Source organism: Lepidochelys kempii, chromosome 16 (genome assembly GCF_965140265.1).
Source record: "Lepidochelys kempii isolate rLepKem1 chromosome 16, rLepKem1.hap2, whole genome shotgun sequence".
Classification (NCBI taxonomy): Eukaryota; Metazoa; Chordata; order Testudines; family Cheloniidae; genus Lepidochelys; species Lepidochelys kempii.
The window spans coordinates 20,609,757-20,621,968 of record NC_133271.1 but is presented as its reverse complement, the minus strand read 5'-3'; the positions used below and the strand labels follow the sequence as shown (position 1 = coordinate 20,621,968).

Below are 12,212 nucleotides of genomic sequence, written 5' to 3'. Positions count from 1 at the left end.
TGCTGTTCTTGCCAGGGACAGAACAGGAATGGAGTCTTAGAACTTTTAGTAAGTAATCTAGCTAGGTATGTGTTAGATTATGATTTCTTTAAATGGCTGAGAAAATAATTGTGCTGAATAGAATAACTATTTCTGTCTGTGTATCTTTTTTGTAACTTAAGGTTTTGCCTAGAGGGGTTCTCTATGTTTTTGAATCTAATTACCCTGTAAGATATCTACCATCCTGATTTTACAGGGGGGATTTCTTTATTTCTATTTACTTCTATTTTTTATTAAAAGTCTTCTTGTAAAAAACTGAATGCTTTTTCATTGTTCTCAGATCCAAGGGTTTGGGTCTGTGGTCACCTATGCAAATTGGTGAGGCTTTTTATCCAACATTTCCCAGGAAAGGGGGGGTGCAAGTGTTGGGAGGATTGTTCATTGTTCTTAAGATCCAAGGGTCTGGGTCTGTAGTCACCTAGGCAAATTGGTGAGGCTTTTTACCAAACCTTGTCCAGGAAGTGGGGTGCAAGGTTTTGGGAAGTATTTTGGGGGGAAGGACGCGTCCAAACAGCTCTTCCCCAGTAACCAGTATTAGTTTGGTGGTGGTAGCGGCCAGTCCAAGGACAACGGGGGTAATATTTTGTACCTTGGGGAAGTTTTGACCTAAGCTGGTAAAGATAAGCTTAGGAGGGTTTTTCATGCAGGTCCCCACATCTGTACCCTAGAGTTCAGAGTGGGGGAGGAACCTTGACAGGGCCAAATCCTGCAGTTTGTACCCAGTCCTAGTTCCTGCTGATGTCAAGGACTGGAGGCTTTGGCCCATAATACTGGAGATAAGTGTTTTACAGCGGAATAGTGAAAATAGCTGATGCCTCTGGGATACCCAGTTTGTCAGCAAGCTACATGGTAGAGCCCCTGCCAGGCAAGTGGAGATTGTGCTAATAAGTACTGTGTACCATCTCACAGCACCTGTCCATCAGGGGCCATGGTGCCATACGAAACCTTTCTTTTGAGGAGTACTTCCTGGACTGGAATGATAGAGCCACACGTTATGGGTAAAAAGAATGCATTCAGTGGAAAATACAGTGCACCTGATGAAGTGAGCTGTAGCTCACGAAAGCTTATGCTCAAATAAATTTGTTCGTCTCTAAGGTGCCACAAGTCCTCCTTTTCTTTTTGCGGATACAGACTAACAAGGCTGCTGTACTGAAACCCGATGTTATGGGTAGGTAGTGATGCTGTTAGCAAAATTCCTTCCCCCAAGCTTGCAGTCCTCCCAAGCATATCCTCCATTGCAGGTAATAATCCACCTCTCTTGAGCAGTAGACCTCACTGCTGCAAGCACCGCCTGTCAGCCAGTGATAAACTGTGATGGAAGTTCTGCTTCTTACAGTGAATTTGATAGGGCTTTATTGAGGGCCATAAGCAATGGAGGAATTCATTACACCCAAAATCCAGTGTAGAAATGTTAGCCGAGAGGCTGAGCTAACTCCCTCCCTTACGTAACTCCGTCAACTGTCAATGGGATGAACTGGATGCAGTGTCTTAAAAAAAACAACCTATTGTGATGGTTGTCACAGATTAATTCATTTGTTGAACAAAATCAGCTGGAGTGGGGATGCACAGAGAGAATTCCAGCTGAGTTAATGACTTTCTGGAGACAGCTGATTGGTTACTGAGTGCGTGTGTATATATATACAGCATATCACATTGTGCATAATATCAAGATCTGTACCCTTTTGAATTTTAGTGGTGGGTGGATTTTCATCCTCAGATGTGCACCCAACTAAAAAAACGTGGGTCTGGCTTGTGGTTCCCAGATGGAGGACACGGTGCTGCTTTATGGCTTTGTGTGAAATATCATGGGAACATCCGTTCCCAGGAGCATTTGGCCAGAGATGTCAGATAACCTAACAGCAGAATGGGACAGCTGAAGTCGCGATATCTGGGGGGGAAATTTAATGAATGCTGCTTGCAGTATCTCTGTGCTGGTGACTTCAAACCGGTCCCCCCTCCGCTGCTTCTCTGATACATAGCCCTACACACATGCACACGCTCTTGCTGCGGGCATGTGTGCATGTATACAGCCCAAGGATGTATATCAGCTGGTCAGATCCACAGACTGTCTGAAACCAATTAGTGCCACCCCGACCTTTGGGCTGGCTGCATGGTTTGCATGACACATTGCTTCAGCACTCAGGCAGGGACCCGAATGTTCCCCCAGCTGTAGTTATCCCAAGTGATTTAAAGGGACGGGACGGGCTAAGCTTTTCTCAGGAGGAAGTTGCTCTTGTATGGAAAGTATATCATGTTCCCAAAGCCAGCAATACAGCATCCCCCGGCAGGATAAATGAACCATGGAGTTGGCTGTCAATGCCCAAAGCATCTCCTGCCGTGATTAATACTGCAGCTGGCTACAGTGCCTTGATCTCTTGCTGTTCTCTAATTAGGTGACACATTTGTATGGAGCGAAAAGCTTTTCCATAGCCTGAGTGTTCCCAAGCCTCAAAAGAGATTTCCAACCTTCATGTTTCATTGCACTTCCAAGACAATTGTTAAAGGCAGGCAGGCTTGGTGAGTGTTGTTCTATTGTAAGGAAGCTCAAAATAAATTCACAATACCTTTTGTGTTTCTTCCCCCCCACACCCCAGTTCTATTGTTGCTCATGTTAAGGCATCTAAAAGCATTATTAAATGCCACTTTCAAACTCGTAGGGTTTTTATTTTAGACATGCCTTTAGCGCACAGGAAAGGTGGTGGTGGGGGGAGGTGCCGAGCCATTTGAATATAGTATTATGATTGCTGTTTGTTTAAGAGCTAACAATATGCTCAGGTCAATAGCTTGCCTGAAAGAAGGATAAGGAGATAGGATTATTATTTGTATTGAGGTAGCACCGAGGAGCCCAAGTCACAGGCCAGGACCCTAGTGTGCTAGGTGCTGTACAAACATAGAACAAAAAGTCAGTCTCTCTTTCTCTCAGGGGGCTCCACATGTGCTGCTATTCAGGTTTGAGATGCATCCATTTTCACTGATTGATTTTGGTGGATAGCTAATATAAAGGAATATGGCACTGAGGAGATTGGTCTGAATCGGTCATGGCCCCTTCCTGTCATGCATTGTGAAATCTGTCTGTAGGTATCATAATTCCTACGGCTGGAGCGCAGCTGGGACTGGACAGCCTCCTCTCCCGAAATGCTGATGAGGTCCAGCAGCTCGGCATTGCTCTAAGTGGGGGATCGCCTGGTGCGTGGAGCAGGCGTGGCCACCTGGAAAGATGCGTGGAGACCACTGCACGCATCACCGAGCAAACAGGACAGCTCCTTTCCTTGAAGCCGTCATGAAGGGTTGTCATGCTGCATGTATTAGTAAAATGCCCCATTGTGTTGCTAATTGTAAGTGTGTCGTATTCCAGAGGTTTGATGGGACTCGAGGCTGTGAATAATCTGAAGTTTATAAGGCCTCTGCCTGGTATTTTTTAAATGTGTTTGTGATGGGTTCCCCCCAGGGTGCCACTTGGAACTGGGGTACCACTGAGCCTGCCTGACCCACCAGCCTGGGCTCCCTTTCACCCTGTGGTGCTATGTGAAATTGCCAAGCTCTCCAAGCTTGCTCTTTCACCAGCATACACACCGATAGGGACACACCCAGCTGCAGCTTCACACGGCTGCTGAGATCAACTCTGCATGGGATGGCTCAGCTAAGGCACCTCCCAGTTGCTAAGGCACGCACTCCCCGCTGTAGTGTAACCGCAAAATTATACTGTCTTGTGCCGCACAGGGAACTGTACAGCATAAGCTCATCAAATTCTCCCCCTCCCTCAAAATGGAGGACGATATGCACAGCTTTTGCCCCTCCCTCCCCCCGCAGTTATGAATTCCACAAACTGGTTTTAGAGAAAACAAAAACAAGTGTATTAAGTTCAAAAGATAGATTTTAAGTGGTTATAAGTGATAGCAAACAGATCAAAGCAGATTACCTTAGTAAATAAACAAACCCGCAAACTGAGCTTAACCCACTAAATAGGCAGGATATGAATTAGCAAATTCTCACTCTGAGTGATAAACAGGCTGGCAGATTCTTAAGGCACAAGTTGCCTTGGCTTTCCCAGGTTTTCATAAACAGGTTAAAAATCCTTCTAGCCTGGGACCATCACTTCCCACAGTTCCATCCTTGCCCCAATGGTGTTTCCAGGCGTGTAGTTGGAGGGAGAGTCAGGTACCATCATGATGTCATTGTCTCCCTTTTATATCTTCTTCCCACTTGCTGGAAAGCTCTTTTGCTGTGACCTCTCTTTTACTGTGACCTGGATCCAATCCAACAGTTCCCATGGTGTAGTGCTATCTCTGAGAGGTTTCTGTTGTACACAGTTCCTGGGGTAATCCTGGTGCTCGTGTGCATTTCCTCAATGAGCCATTCACATTGTTTGGCCTTTTTACTGTTCTACCTGAAAGGCTGCTTGTGGGTGTTTTCAACCTCATGACAGGTTTTAGTAGCACACACAGAGCCAAACTTCACAGACGATGATAGCACCGACAATTCCACGAGATATGACTGTCTAGCAGATCAAGACTTTTAGAATGGTACTTCACAAGGCATCCTTTTTACAAAACATATCCTCATGGCAGTGGTGAATATTGGGGGGCCAGGGTGTTACAGTGTTGTATGGTAAATTTTAGCGCTCATGCAACCAAGTAGCACCAGCTGCGATCAGGCACAGCGGAGGCTGTCATTCCAACCCTTCACAGATATGCCAGCATGCCTTCATCTTGACCTTCAGAGCACCCTGAAGGACCTCAGGACACATGCCAAATTGTCCTCTATCTTGACGTGTGACAGTTCCACCAGGCCTGGGTCCCTCAACAGCTCTGCCTGTTGACCTTCTCTCTGGCCAGGGAAACACCGCTACTATCCCAGTCCAGAGCTCCCAGTCAGCTCTGCTTCTCCACTGCACTTCTACCCTTCTCCTGGATTTCCCATCCAACTCTGCCCATGCACCTCTGTCATGATGCACTGCACCTCCCACTGTTCTGATCCTGAGCTTGGTTTGAAGCAACACCTGCCGGTTAGGCTGAGTAGGGTCCAACTGCACAGTGCTTTTGTGATGTAAGTAAGGGATCACTAGGGACTGGGTTAAGAAGATGAAAAACTCACAGTAACTTAATTTATTATAAAAAGAAAAGGAGGACTTGTGGCCCCTTAGAGACTAACAAATTTATTTGAGCATAAGCTTTCGTGAGTTACAGCTCACTTCATCGGATGCATGAAGCTCACGAAAGCTTATGCTCAAATAAATCTGTTAGTCTCTAAGGGGCCACAAGTCCTCCTTTTCTTTTTGCGGATACAGACTAACATGGCTGCTACTCTGAAACCTTAATTTATTATTATTTCTATTGCAATAGCAGGTAGAGGCACTAACTAAGATTGAGGGCCTGTTGTTTTAGGTGCTGTACATATAAATAGGAAGAGATGGTCCGCGATTGAAAGAGCTTACAGTCTACATTGCAGAACAACTGTCCTCAATTTATGTTTGGGGATCTGAGGCACAGAGAGCTGGGGTGACTTGCCCAAGATCATACAGGGAGGGTTCAAAAAAGAACTATCAATGGCTATTAGCTAGGATAGGCAGGAATGGTGTCCCTAGCCTCTGTTTGCCAGAAGCTGGGAATGGGTGGCCAGGGATGGATCACTTAATGATCCTCTGTTCTGTTCATTCCCTCTGGGGCACCTGGCATTGGCCACTGTCAGAAGACAGGATACTGGGCTAGATGGACCTTTGGTCTGACCCACTATGGCTGTTCTTATGTTCTTAACTAAAACTTGAACCCAGATCTTCTGAGTCCTACCCATCACCTTAACCACTAGATCATTTTTCCTCTTCAAGAATTTAAATTGTATTTGACCCCAGGTCTCCATGCTCTGCTAACTAGCTAGTGAATTACATAGTGGTGGTGTACCATTTTAGTTCGAGAAGCATACTTTTCTAAGAATACAGGGACCTGTGTCGAGTTTAATCCATTTAATTCCTTATTAAGACAAGTTCTGTTGACTGAACACTGAGTAGATAAAAGTCTGTGAGTAAGAACACAAGTGTGAAACGGAGCACACAGCAGAAGCTGCTGGACCATGAATAATTGTTCTCCTGCTCGGGTGCAAGATCTACTTTGGCACAACATGCCGCAAGGTGCTTTAGGAGTTCTTTGGAAGGTGCTGTACCCAGGCAGTGGAGTGTTTCAGAGTCTGTAAAAGGAAGCAGGCTGGAAGAGTTATAAATTAATCCAGGGTGACTTACAAACGGTATTATGGAGCTCTGTGAATTAAAACAATATCTAGCTACAATACATCTGATTTTTAGGAGTCTCTGCACAGCCTCCATTTTTGCATCTCTTTGTCTGTTATATTCAAAAGTTTGGGCCCAGACAGACATGGCTTTTTAAAGACGCTGCCCTTTCTGCTCTCCAGGCGGCTTTCCAGTGGTATTCGCTCTGATTTCAGCTGTTCTGATGTACTTTGTGTAGTATTCATAATATCTCGCATTAATACAGCAGGTTCCCAATGTGCTGTGGGATGGATCATGCCAGATGCTGAGCTTCCCCTGGGAGGTGCTCAGCAAATGCCTTAAGCTCATGCTGAAGTCGACAGGCGTTGAAGTCAACAAGATCTAGGAACCTCTTAGGTTCAGACCCTGGGGAAATAGCTGCATTTCAATGACCTTTATCTCTGGGGCGGAAGCAAGAGCTCGCCACAACATTATGCAGCTGTTTATGACAGGAAGTGATGATGGCTCCCCTATCTTGATGAAACTGAAGGGTGGATGGAATTGTCTAAATCTCCTCTGTTTGCCCTCCCACTGACCTTCACCTCCATAGGTGTGTCTCTGTTGTCATAGTCTCCCTCCCCACCTCTTCCCTTCATGATCTAGCAGAGTATTCGGGGAGCTGAGGCAGCTCGCAGGGCAGGAGCCTGCTGGTTGACCTCTACAGAACCCCTCGCTCTATCTTGTTCTCCTTTAAAATCAATAAGGAAAACAGCGGCCGGGCACTGCATTCTGATAGAGATATGGCTCAACCTCCCTGCTCACCCTTAATGTCCTTTTCAGGGGCCTTTTCTTCCTCCCAGTACATTGGATGGTAAGTCTCCCAGTGAGTGCAGAATCAGTCCCTATGCATGGCTAAGTCTCCTGGTCCAAAATCCAAGTTTCCTCTAGTGCCCATGGGCTTTTGAACTCCCTTTCCCCCAAATCCACTGCATGACTACGAAAACTACCCTCACCCCCTCTGTGGCAGGCTGCCTCTTCCCTTCCAATGCATGAACTTCTCCCTGCATTTGGCCTGAGATGCTTTTAGCTCAAGTCTGCTCCGTGGGCCAAACCTATCCAGATGCTGGAGCACAGCCAGAGGCTCATGCTGCTGTTAACGATTAAGGAGACTTCAGTAAAGTTTGCAGAGTGCTGATGCGGTCTGGTGTAGAACCCAGGGGACTGGGCGGGCAGAGGAACTGCTCACCAGAAAGCTTTACTTCTCTGCACCATTGTGGAGCGTCTAGGGAGGGCCGTGAGTGTTTCATACCCAGCAGATGAAAGAGAAGTCAGGCAGCTGTGTGCTTATTCCAGGCGTTTTAATAAAAGGGGTTAAAAGGGGATCTAGGCTAGTCCTGAGCCTGATAGGCTAAGAGGACTGGGCAACACCGGGTGGCACCCATGGCAAGATCAGTGTCTTCTGTGAGGCCCCAAAGCTTTCCCTGCAATCAGGCTCTGAGTGTCTACAAGTCCCTCCCTATGCAGCATAGCTGTGCTTGCTTCACTGCAGAAGTACAGTACAGTTCTCCCTTGGTTGTTCTTGACGCAGCATCCTAATGAAGTGAGCTGTAGCTCACGAAAGCTCATGCTCAAATAAGTTGGTTAGTCTCTAAGGTGCCACAAGTACTCCTTTTCTTTTTGCGAATACAGACTAACACGGCTGTTACTCTGAAACCTAGCATCCTGATGTGTTCCCTTGATGCTGACTTTCCCAGGGTTACTTTAAGTTGTCTGTCTGTCTAGCCCCAGACACGTCTGCGTGCCTGTCTGGCCTCATACACATCTGTGTGTGTGTGTGTCGGTCTAGTCCCATGCATGTCCGTCTGTATAATCCTATTTCTAGGATTCATCTGTCACCATGGGACAGAGATTGCCGCAAAACATTCCAATCTCACCCGAGAAATTTAGTTGACGTTTCCTCAGCATTCAGTCTTCCCTCTGCTGCAACTGCTGAAGTCATGTTTTCCCATCAACTTAGGCAGCTGGCAAATGCTGTTTAAGGATTGCAGGTGTATCTAAGCACCAAGGGTAAACAAGTGTCCATTGGAACAGTATCCAGCCTTACGAAAGAGCATGGGAGCAGAGGCCAGTGAAAGGAAACCAGGTGTCTGCTCTCAGAGCTGCTTATTTTGCAGCAAGAGAGAGTTAGGTTGGATATTAGCAAAAACTTTCTAACTCTAAGGGTCATTAAGTATGGGAACAGGTTGTGGAATCCCTATCCTTTTTAAGACCAGGTTAACTAAACACCTGTCAGCCATGATCTAGGTATACTTGGTCCTGCCTCAGCGCAGGGGGCTGGACTTGGTGACTTCTTGTGGTCCCTTCTAGCCCTACATTTCAATGATCTATGGTTGCTTAGTGCCTAGAAGTTCCATATTCTAGTGCTAGTCACCATGTAACTTTGGGGAAGTCGCCTGACCTCTGTATTTTCATCTGTACAATGGAGATAGCATGTCCTGACTCCCCAGGGGTGCTGCAAAGCAGTTGGAGATTCCCACAGAGAAGATGTTCTTAGGGAGCAGTCCACAGGGCTCCAGCTCATTTTAAAGCACACAGGCCCTTGAACTTATCCTTATCTTCAGGGGCCTTTGAGTTAGCCCCCATCAATGAGTATTTCTTAAAGGAATCAAGCCCTCATCATTCTGGCAGCACATTTGGTTTTGTGTTTGCATTTCCCCACCATCATTCTGTTTGCTTCTCCCTCCCTGTCTTTGCTGGGATCCTTTCGCTCGCTGAGGTCTCTGAAATGGAATAATACATTTTCACTTCCATTAGGGTTGCAAAGTGGGTCAGAAAGGTGGAAAACAAAATCAGCACATTATCCATCCCCAGCCCCTTAGAGGAGACGCAAGGAGCACACTGTTCTGAGCACAGGGCTGCCTGCCCACTCGTACGATGGGCAACTTGTTACAAGAGCATGAGCCATGGATCCAAATGCATCAGAACTTTGGTGCGGTTTGGATCTGGGACAAAATCTTACAGCTCTGGCATGTCCCGTTGAATAAAAGAACGCCGCAGAGAATGGAGAGCTGGTCCATAGACTCTCTGGAGATTCAGTGAGGATGCATTAGTGGGGAGGATGAAGTCAAGAGGGGGTCTTGCCGTTGATTTTGATGGGAGTTGGTTCAGGCCCCTTGAGGCCAGCTGATGGGGTGACATTGGCCTCAGCCCTATGGGAGCACACTAGCCAGCCTGCCATCATGCAGGGCAGCCATGCATAGGCCTGGTCTCCCAGCAGAGGGGCTTTAGGGCTAGTCAGGTGCCCTTAGAATGGCTGGGTGAAACAAAGACCATGCAGGACAAAGAATGAATCTGCATTGGCTCAGCCTCCTGGGCAGGTGGGGGTGGAGTACATACTGGGATGCCTGCTGGAAAAAAGGATTGAAACGAAATTTAGTAACTGAAGAGCAACGCAGCTAAGATTAAAGGGGAAAGACTGGGGGAAGGTGTCCAGGCTGGGTCTGGCCACAGCCACCCTGGAAAGTTTTGGGAACACAGCCTAACAAGCTGTCTGAGGGCTCAACAGCCAGTAAGTGGGATATTGTTGAGAGTCACATGCAAGCCCATCTCAGTCCTAAGGGGGAAGTGCAGCTGGGCTGGAGACAGGGGCCGTTCTTACAGCCCTGCACATGTAGAACCAAGTTCCAGCACCTCTGAGACAGAGAGAACCCAAGCTAATAAACCCCGGCTGTGAGCTGGATATGGAGAGAGCAGGATCTGCCTGTTTCATGTTTTGCACAAAATGGGGAGGAGGCGGGAGGAAAGGGGAAGGAAAAGACGAACCACCTCCTACATTCACCAGTGTAACTTAGTAAACATCTTTGCTGTTTTTCTTTGCATAGTTCTGGTGAAGTCACAGCATTTCCTCTCATCGAGCTAATTTTGGCAACAAAAATAATGCTTCAAGACTGATCATCAGCTAGTGTAAATGGATGTAGGTCCATAGAAGGATAGGGCTAGGAGTCAGGACTCCTGGGTTCAATTCATCACAGTCCCACAAGCTCACTGTTTGTCCGTGGGCAGAGCAGTTCACTTCTCTATGCCTCAGTTTACCCATCTGTAAAATGGGGGTAGCATGGAACTTTGTCGATTTGCTGGTCCCTTTATGCTTGTCCAGTGCTTTTCCGCCACAGGTCACAAATCACATTACAAATTGGTAAGTAAGGAATAATCAGCCCAATTATACAGATGGGTAAACTGAGGCACGGAGAGGCGGTACAACTTGTCCAGTGGCAAATTGAACCTAAGGGTTCTGACTCAAAGCCCTGTGCCTGGCGCACTAGACCTTAGTTGCCATGCAGCTGCATGCATCAGGCTTTAATCTCTTTCTGGGTGGCTGATTAAGGAGCTTGTACAGAGTGGGGAACATGTGGAAAACAAATAGCTGTTAGAAAAGATAAGGCTTGTTCAAAGGCTGCCCTTTCCATGCACTGTCCCCAGGGCTACACATAAATAACAGAAATGCCCTTTGAAATGCATGAGCCAAAAAAAGGGAGAGGCAGTCAAAATAATTTGACAGCAAAACTGGCCTAAAAATTAACCTTTCTGAATAATCTTGGTTGCCTCGGTTGCCGTGTTCCTGACCTGCAGGAGGAATTACCTTGGCTACCCTTGAGTCCCTGCACCAAATGCACACTCCCTCCTCAAGAAGGAGCACTGTTAGGTGACCGATCTTACGTTAAATTGATTCTCCATGCAAGGCTTGGTGCCAGGATCCTCCTGACATTTCTCTCTAAATTGCTTGTGGCGCTGAAAGTGATGAAAGGAAACTCCCCCATCCTGCCTGCAAAGCAACAGATCCCGGACCAAAATAAACCTTGTTTCGTAGCACCGAAAACGTGTCCAGACTGTTTGGACACATGCATATGGCTTACATTTCTCAGCACCTTTCTTCTGGTTTCATCTGGCATGGAGAGCCATGGAGTTTGTAGGGGCCAGGAGAACTTTACTTTTACAGCTCCTCTGCTACATGGTTGCTCCAGAAGCACGGCTTCCCCAAAGACCTCGCTGGATGGTTGCTTCAGGACTTCCTCAGTGTGGAGAAGTGCCTCCAATACTGAATAGCCAGCACACCAGTAGGATTTGAAACTAGGACTTCACTATAAGCCTCTAGCATGGGTGGGCAAACCTTTTGGCCCAAGGGCCACATCTGGGTATGGAAATTGTATTGTGGACCATGAATGCTCGTGAAATTGGAGGTTGAGATACGGGTGGTGGGTGAGGGCTCCAGATGGGGGTGCAGGTTCTGGGGTGGGGCCAGAAATGAGGAGTTCAGAGTGCAGGAGGGGGCTCCAGGCTGGGGCAGGGGTGCGGGTGGGGGCGGGTGAGGGCTCTGGCTGGGGGTGCGGGCTCTGGGATGAAGAAGGGTGGGACCAAGGGGTTTGGAGGGCAGGAGGGGAATTAGGGCTGGGGCAAGGGGTTGGGGCGTGGGAAGGGGTGAAGGGTGCAGACTCCAGGCAGCGTTTATTTCAAGCATCTTTTGGAAGCAGCAGCATGTCTTGTGCAGGAGGTCAGACTAGATGATCATAATGGTCCCTTATGACCTTAATATCTATGAGTCTATGAGTCCCCCCTCTGCCTCCTACACGGAGGTGCGGCCAGGCAGCTCTGCACACTGTCCCCTTCCCCAGGCGTCGCCCCTGCAGCTCCCATTGGTCCCATTTGCTGGCAAATGGGAGCTGCAGGGGCAGTGCTTGGGGCGGGGGCAATGTGCAGAGCCCTTTGGCTGCCCCCACATGTAGGAGCCAGAGTGGGGATGTGTTGCTGCTTCTAGGAGCTGCGCGGAGCGGGGCAAGCCCCTGACCCTGCTCCCCAGCAGGAGCTCGAGGGCTTGATTAAAACGTCTGAGGGGCCGGATGTGACCCCGGGCCATAGTTTGCCCACCCCTGCTCTAGCATTTAAGGAGTGACTCCCTCAGCTGGCAGCTGTAGTAGGC

The 12,212-nt window shown here is 47.8% G+C and overlaps 1 protein-coding gene across 1 annotated transcript in view; it reads left to right on the top strand.

Annotated features, from left to right (window-relative positions):
• The window catches only part of SARDH (sarcosine dehydrogenase), a 100,206-nt gene that overhangs the window by 75,798 nt on the left and 12,196 nt on the right, over window positions 1–12,212 (top strand). The gene's annotated exons all lie outside the window — the stretch shown is intronic.